This window comes from Nicotiana tabacum, chromosome 2 (assembly GCF_000715075.1).
Source record: "Nicotiana tabacum cultivar K326 chromosome 2, ASM71507v2, whole genome shotgun sequence".
Lineage (NCBI taxonomy): Eukaryota > Viridiplantae > Streptophyta > Magnoliopsida > Solanales > Solanaceae > Nicotiana > Nicotiana tabacum.
In genome coordinates this window covers 124,172,174-124,181,907 of record NC_134081.1, presented here as the reverse complement: position 1 = coordinate 124,181,907, position 9,734 = coordinate 124,172,174, and positions in this window count along the sequence as shown.

Sequence of the window (9,734 nt, the reverse complement as noted above, 5' to 3'; positions counted from 1 at the left end):
TAAGTTTGAAAATGGGATCCTCTTTGAAAGTATATAAAGTGATTTAACGATGTTACGTCCCATTTTCGTAAGCCTTTAAGAGTTATCATTCGGGAAAAAATATTTTTAAGGGGACATGTTGTTACACCCCATACTTCAGATGTCACTGTCATTATAGGATTATCTAATATAAGCTCAAAAAGGATAAAATCCTACTACAAGGATAAAAAAAGGTTTGCCGAAGTCTTAAATAAGTTAAGATGAATATAAGACTTAATAATTATGATATTAAATGAGTTTAAAGTCATGATATGACTATATATAATGTTTGGATAGAAATATAAATTTTGGAAAAATCGGATTTAAGTTGCGGAAAAATCGAGCTAAGATGTGCCTTGTAACGAGTCGTTTTGAGAAATTAATTCCTACGCTTTATGATGTCATTTTGGGACATATATCATACCCAAATGAAGGTATTTGAACCTAGTTTCCAAAGGTTCAAACCATTTATTCATACGATATAGGGGTAGAGAAATATGGATTTTTAAAGTAGGGTCGATAAGTCACGTTGCCGCACTTCAGAGAAACTGGCAGGTTTATAGGCCAGGTTGCGGGGCCGTTTTATCCTAATATATTGAGAGTTACTGGGAGATATTTATATTGAATTAAATTCCCATATATCTAGTTTCTAACTCCGCAAACCGTTCGTCAATACAACATCGGTGTAGAGAGATATTTACGTTTTTGCGAGACTGCGTAGGAAGATCCTATGGGACCCACTTGGTCGGGGCCCGACCTTCACTTATTCTTATCTTGTTTTTGGGATGAGCTTTGCTCATTTTTCGTCCTCCTTCCAAACTCACACTCTCCAAACCATCCCAAACAGTTCGCCAAAGGCTCCAAAGAAATACATTGTAATCAAACATCAAAGTTAGCCTAAGTGAAGAATAGAGTCACTATAGTCTTGTGGTGTGATTGAGGGTTGTTGTGAGCTACACCAGCTGGTTATTTCAAGTTGTATCTAATTCCTAAGGCATGTAAATCATGTTCTTGGTTGTGCTTGAGGTTAATCATGTGTTGTTTGAGTTAAAATCTTCAAGATAGTAATTGACATGGCATAAGGAATCGTTATCCTTTTTTTGTGGGCTGTGTTGAGGCTATATATATGGTTTGTTGTGGCTGAAAATTGTTATAAATATTTGATTATGTTGTGGCTGTTTTTGTTAAGCTTATCTATGTGCTAATTCAGTGGATTGAAGAAGATAACACGAAAAACAAGAGGGTGACGATAAAGGCTAAGGTGCTAGGCGTGTGGACTATTTTTGAAGATTATTCTTATGATGTTTTGGGATACAAATGATATGGTAAGCATAAGTATGATGTTATATAGGTTGCAGGCAGATTCATGGAAAAGGAATTGGATTAAATTATATTTTGTTAATTGTAAATCGAGCTTGCCGCTCAAAATGGTTGTGAAATAATCAGAGAGCTTATTGTGAATTATATTGTTGTTGTTTGGGTTGTTTGGTGACTTTTAGTAACTTATGGGATGTAGTAAAAATAAGGGAGGGGCTGACCGTTTTCTTGTAGAATATTGATTTTGAAATATGAGAGTTACAATGCTTATATGATGACGACGAAGTCGGGTTACTCATTGTAGACGTAAGAAGATCATATTGAGCTTGGTTGACGATTGGAGAGAAGATTGCAAAGGTATGTTAAGGTTTTCCCTTCTTTCCTTTTGGCATGATCCATATGATGCAACGAAACTAGCAAGAACGCAACTTTCACAAATGATTCTATTCTTAGAAGTACTAGGGGTGCTTATGTTCTTGATTCCCCATGTGTCCTATTATTATATCGTCTTTTCATGGGTCTCAGAAAATACGTAAGTTGATAAAGTTTATTTCATGATATTAACCGAAGGCATATTGATCTTATGACATTCAGAGAGATCTGACTGACTTAATTCATTATGCATTGCATTCATTTATATATGTATATTGACACATGACCAGATGGCGTTATATACGCTTATATTATATGTATATGGGATATGAAAAAGGTTATGGCGTTATATACGCACCACCACCTGATCAGCTGGTATACGTTGATGATTTCGCCCACATTGGTTGAGATGATATGATAGGATGCCCTCAAAGGCTTGATGATGTTATGTATGCATATACCTATGCATGGTATGGCATTTATATGCACATGCATGATATTATAAATTTCTCATGATTCACAGAGCTATTCAGAATTTCAGGTTGAATTCTTTACTCCATGTTTCTTTTATATCTTTTATATTCTAATGTCATGCCTTACATACTCGGTACTTTATTTGTACTGATATCCCTTTTTCTTGGGGATGCCGTATTTCATGCCCGTAGGTCCCGATAGACAGTTTGAGAGTCCTCCTAATAGGCTATTAGCTCAGTGGAAGGTGTTGGTGCACTCCACTTGCTCCGGAGTTGCCTATTTGGTCAGTATGATTTGGACATGTATTAATTGGTATGGTGGGACCCTGTCCCGATAATTATGATATTTATGTACTCTTAGAGGCTTGTAGACAGATGTCATGTATATGGATACTTGTATGGCCTTGTCGGCCTATGTTTTGAGTATACAAATAATCACATCGGCCTTATAGGCCTGTATGTCGCATGCATAAGCTTCTATATCATGATGGGTCATCACATGTCTAGTATTCCCTTATATTTAATTCTAGTTATCTCATGACGGCCTTTCCGGTTCCTTTACACATGCCGGTATGATAAGAGGATACGTTACGTTGGTACTCGGTTGTGTAAGGCACCGGGTGCCCGTCGCGGCCCTATATATCTGCCAGCGTCCGCAGACTCCGGAGTCCCCTTCTATCTTATTATGTTGTCTTCCTTATTTCCTTTAGACTCTGATATATAGAGACATTGAGAATAAATTCTTAGAAGTTTGTGACTTATTACTACCGGGTTTTGGGAGTAGAATCTTTTGAAGCTTGTGACTTATTTCAACCGGGTTTTGGGAGTTGTAATTATGTGAATTTACAGATTTATTTATTTCAGATTTCTATTGTTATTCTGCATTGATAGGCTTACATAGTCTTAGAGACTAGGTGCCATTAGGACATCCTACAGAGGAAATTTGGGGTCGTGACAATCAATTACTAGTATTTCACCTAGTGAGCTTGCAATAAATTTATCTGATATGGAGGAAGACCTAAACTAGACGCGTAAATTTGCACTCACTTGAAATTAATAGTGGGATACCCTAGAAAAATATTCCTATCACCACTTAATCATGGTTACATTATAATTACAAAATTGATTCAACATGTAAACTCAGATGGAGAGTCAATACAGAGTTATCAATAACTAGTAATTATACACTATGAGTTCATAATAAATTTATCTGATATGGAGAACGACCTAATGTCAATGCGTAAATTTATTATCTCACTATAAATAGAGAGTGGAAGACCATAAGAGTTAATTCCTATCACCACTTGATCACAACCACGAAATTTTCTCTAAGGATTATGTTCCAAAATTAACAAAATGCTCAAAAACCCACCTAAATAATTATGAAACACTAAAATTAATGTTATTCACGGCATACATCAAGTATTATTCACCAGGATTTTCCGATAGACCTACCAAATTTTAGGTCAATCGGAGATCATAAAAGTCATGATCTTCAAAACAACAACCAAATTTGAAAAGCTATCGTTTACGCATTTTTAGGAATTTAAAATATGGCATATATTCCAACCATATATCAATTCATGTTAAATAAACATGTGCCATCATGTTCCAGATTTAACAAATAAGACTGACATAAAAGGAATAACTTTTCATATAAATCACATTTTAATCCCTTAAACCGCCAAAAATCCATCTAAACGATCTCGAACTACCAAAATACAACGTAATCACTACTTTTGTATTTCTTATCAAGTTGTTTCCGATGAACCCACCAAATTTAGGTCAATTGGAGATCATGAAATTTATGATGATCGAAACTAGACCAAATTCGAATAAATCCCTTTGGTCGAATTTAAGATTAAATCAATGTGATTTAAATTCTTTTCATATACCATATCAACTTAAACCACCATGTGTAATCATGTTTCAAATTTAACACAAATAAAACTAATATATAAAGAATAGTTTTTCATATTTAAAACTCATTTAACCCGATAAGATGCTTAAAACTCTTTCTAAACGACCTCGAAACACATTAAATGACATGATTCACTATACTGCAGTAAGTGTTTTTTACCAAGTCATTTTCGATGGACCTTCCAAATTTCAGGTTAATTGGAGTTCGTCAAAATCATGACCTCCAAAATCTATGATCAAATTCGGAGAATAACCGTTTTTGGCATTTTTATGGATTAAAATAAATACGATCATACTTTCTATTATCCTAATAATTATTCCATGAGCACGTGACATTGATTATGTCCTTCCTTTGGCGTAAAGTACATAAAACCGCCTTTTACACCAAATTGTCCTCTTAATTATTTGTACACGTGAGAATCCGAGATATTAAATATTCCTTCTTTTGGATGAAAACCTCAATATCTCTTCTCATGTTTAATTTAGCGTTATTACGGTAATCTCTTTTGGACAGGTAACCCATAAACACTAGCTTACACTTACGACAAATCTCACATGGTGCATTGAGCACCTTTTCAATGACTCAAATAAATAGACTACTTTAGTAGATCCTATTTATATTATAATTCCCAATCCATGTATCATATCATCTCACAAGTATAAAACTTTAAGAATTTTCAATGATTCTCAATAAATAAACTACATTAATGGTACTTATTTATTAATCATAAATTCTTGATTATATACTATAATATAATGTGAGAAAGAAAAGGATACAAATAAAGTGCTCATATAATTACAACCTTTTAAATAAAGTTCATCCGGCTAGATGAATTAAACAAAACTCCAATCCAAATATGACATCGAATTGGACTATACGTCTTGTAATAGTGCCATACCGGTTGTTACATTCATAAACATCTAGGATAATATTTCTATCTCAATCAGAAAATTCCGGCAAGCGATTGGCCCCTTGAATGTAAAAACAATCTTATGACAATTGGAAACATATCACTGGCCACAAACATAGAATGCAAGAAAAGTTTACATAGAAAAGTAACCACCAATATACAACTAAAAGTAACATGGCAGTTAGGGGTGTAAATGTTTATTTGAAAATGGACTAAACCGATATCGCACCGAATTGATTTTTAGGTTTCTATTAATAAAATTGTAGGTTTTTTTATAAATTTATAATCGTACCGATAATTAAGGTAGATTTTTTATTTTATGAAAATAAAGTGAAAAAATATTGAATCGTACCGAATAAATTTACATGTGAAAAATATATATGTTAAGTTTAAAAATAATAATTAAATTTTTCTTTGGGTCTAGGAATTATAAAAATTGTTACAAGCCAGTAAGTAATTAAATTCAAAATCCTAATTCCCAAGACACAAAGTATTCTAGCGGTTATGAGTAGCAAACTACAATGTATTGAATATGTTATCTTTAGTATAATTTAGATTTTTCTTTTTGAATATTTAATTTTCTATAGATTTTATTCATGAGTCATAGCTTAGTTAATATTTTTCTACTCGTGTGATTTATCTTTTCTTTGTCTTTGCTTAGTTTCTTTTACACTGTTGTAGAGTAGTTGATGGATCTATACTCTAGCCATCTTTCATATTTTCTTAATTCATCACAATTTAAACAGTAAAATTGTCTAGAGAGTTTTGATAAGTCCTATAAAAATATGTATGTTATGACATTCTATTTTTACTAGTGATTTTTACATGATATTTAAAAAAATACCGAAAATTAAACGAACCGTATCGATATCGAAATGATTGGAACGATTTCAAAAATTTAATTTTGATTATATATAATAAAATAACTAAAAAATTAGTACGGTATAAATTTTATAAAGTAATCGGTCGAACTGAAACATTTACACTTAGCAATCATCTTTCTTTCCTAGTGGGCTACACGTTCAAATAACCAAAAGCCCAAACGAAATAAAACTTTTTTCCAATGTCTGGCAGTAACCTAAGTTCCGCCGTCAAAAACCAACGAATGCCAAACCAAACTTCGCCCTTTTTCTTTTAACAATTCGTTCCCCATTGGCCGATCATTCTTAATAACTTTTCGTTCGAACATCAGAAGAAAACTCTTAATTCGTGACAATTTATTTGTCATCAACTGCGGCGGTGAATAACACACAAGTTTTTGAACTTTGCATAAAAAACTTTGACAAGGCTGTTAATCATGAACATATTTGTAATCGGACATGCACATATTTTCTGGGTTATCTACTTTCAAGGTTCTAATACCAATTGTTGAAAAACGGTATAAACAGCGGAAGCAAACAGTCAATATCGCGATCGCGAAAAGACCTTCAAACATGGGCAAAAACTATTAACATAGACTCCTTATGGAATAAGACACCTTTATATAGCTACAGGTTTTAGGGTTTAAAACATTTTCCTAAACCTTTTGTGTCTTCCTTTTCCATCGAGAAATAAAATTTTATTTAATTCATAATTAATCGGGCACAACTAGGACCACAATATTTAATTAACGAGACTTCCTATTATGAACTTAATTCGAAATATCCGAATTAATATTACCATAATCAATTACGAATTATTCCACTAAACATTCGTAATTGCACTCCTCAGTTCAATTTCGAAATTCTTTCATTAAATCTTATTTAACTCCCCATGTTAAGATTCAGATACTAATCAAATAAATTAAATCACTGACAATTTAATTCATTGATTATTTCTTTTAGACTTTCGCTTAACTTATTTCGTGTGACGTATACAAAATCCACATGCAGGTTTTATACATGAAAACTTATAAGCTTTCATAAAGGTGTATCATCAATCTCTAGACCGAGAGTCGTGGATTCTATCAACTAACTATTACTTTGCCAATGTATATCATTATTGTCTAATTTACTAGGTATATTGATCCACGAAAGGATATCGCCTTTTAATAAATCAAAACAATAATAATATACACAACTAATAATAATTATATTAAGATTAAGAGTATAAGTACATTTAATGGCTAGAGAATTTATTTTATTAAGTCAGTATAAAATACTTATTTCTACTTGGTCCGTTCAATACATACAAAATGTACTAGCACAAGAAGTTGGAATTAAACTATTCCCATAATCAAGATAAATTATATTCAATCTTGTGCTACACTCATTCCTAATAGTTTGTCCAATTCCATCATTAGATTGTGAACATGATCTTTATACTCATAATAACCGATGATTTAATCTTCCGTGTATAAGCTAAACTCTATACATTAAATCATTTACTATATAAGTAAATGACACAAACGGATATGTGATCTATTTAAAACTTTATTAAAATTGAATAAGCAATTGCTCCATAATAAATATTATATCCAAACCAAAATTCATGGTTAATAGTATATATCTCTGGCCTACAGGTCCTACAAAAAAAAAGGAAAAGAAAAAAATGAAAGAATTACTTCTAACAGTAAAAAAAGTTTTATAAGTTCAAAAGATAAGCAAAAATTATAAGTGAAAAAAAACGTAGTGGTTTCTATATTTTGCCCTTCAGTATTAATCTGTTGAGCACGTTTGCTTAGGTCAAAGTCCTGTCTTCAATTCTAATGCAAAAATTCTAAATATTTAATGCGTGTGACTTTGAAAGAAAAATATACCTATGATACAGTACTGAAGTCAAAGCATGAGACTTGAAAAATCAAAATACTGCTTTTGACATTTATTCTGCTCCCTTTTTTAATTTTTAGAGTCTTATGTGGACAACCATAAGTTGATTAATCAAATATGATAATTATGGCAAGTTGGCAACAGCTTGTTTTTCACTAATATGTCGTGCACTTGCTATATTTTCTATAGGAATAGTACTACTTCTCATATCAACAACCACAATTTAGTTTCCTTTTATGGATTTTGACAAAAGCACGTCCCTCTCTTTGCCTGTTTTTGGACATTACGCTATTTTATTGTTTTTAATTTTATATTATGCTGATACTTGTAACAATTTATATAGTTGCTGATGAAGAGGAGTAATTATCCATTGATAAGACATTAAGTTAATGGCTTTATGGAAAAAAAAAAATCAAAAGCTCAATTTGTTACAGCTACCACACTTTTATTTAGAGCCCAAAATGGAATATACATGTGTCTTTTTATACACAACGGCTCAAACTCATGTTTGCCTTCGAACGTGGGACAGTCCACTTTAAAAATACATATATTACAAAACTTTCTACGACAAGCAAAAATCCCATTCAATAAACTATAGGTTAAGATATACTGTATTCTTTGAGGTATGAATAAGGAAGAGAGTTTTACCTTGATTTGCTTCAGCACATTCAACAGCAAGATCTATTGCTGATTTTTTATACCCCACTACCACAACTTTCTTCCCTTTCAGAAGTTGATCAGTAAATTCTTCTTGATCAAGTTTAGAGTAATCAAGAGTATGCAGAACTTTACCCTTGAACATTTCTGGCCCTTTTTTCTGTGGAAAATTTGGCATATTTGGTATATCTCCATATTTTCCAGTGCACATCACCAAAAACTCGTACGCATACCACTGAAAAAGAATCAAAAATAAAATGCGCAATTTATGTTACATCCATTCTTCCTAATTCTATTGAAACTAAGAAAGGAAATGAAATATAACATAATCCTTTCGTCTCAATTTATGTGAAGGTGTTCGGATTTTGAGAGTCAAACTAGTTACGTTATTCTTTGATCGTGATTTTTTATATATATTTAAATATTTTGAATTAATTATTGTGACTTATAATACTTTTTACATAGTTTCCAAATATGTAAATTTTATTTTGAAAAACATAAAGATTCTATGTCCGAATATACAGTCAAAATTAATAAGTTTGAATTTCGAAAAACGAAAAGTATCTCATAAATAATTAGATCAGAATATATACTTAATGTAATGTTATAAATGAAAGAAAAACCTGTAAAGTTTCAGATTGATTGGTTTGGACAGCTACCTCCCAAACTGTATTGCTATTCAACAAACATCCATATTCACCATTAATTTTTACCACCAAAATAATTCATTTCTCGATCACCAACGAACTTGATCTCTACCACCTTAGAGTTGAACGTGACAAATTTCAACGCATCAAAGTGTTGATCTCTACCACCTAAATATCACATTTTTCTGAAAATGTTAGGAAAATATTTTCCAAAAACTCCACCTACCTTCACATCTAACCCAAAGAAATGAGAAGTTATACCAAACACACCCTTAGTCAAGTTCTCAATATCTGCTTCAAAAAAGTGAATCAGTATTCATTCTGTTTTTCGGTCCTTTATTTAGCATCTGTTCTTTAGGAGAACAACGACGTTAGAGTATTTAATAAGCATAAACCGAGTAACATAAACACCAGTAAGCGAAAATAATCTTTCGATTAGAAAATTTCGGAAATTAATCCATCTTAGGTCTCATTTGTTTGCACTTGATGGAGGTTTGAATCTTAATTATTCTGATCTTAGACATTAAATGCGTTTGTTTTTAAAGTTTGAATCTTAATTATTCCGATCTTAATCAATAAGTGTGTTTGTTTTTTTTTTACTTCGTCACAACCACTTAATGGGTCTGAATAGGTCTGTATGATCAAGATCCATAACATAGACTTAATTTAATT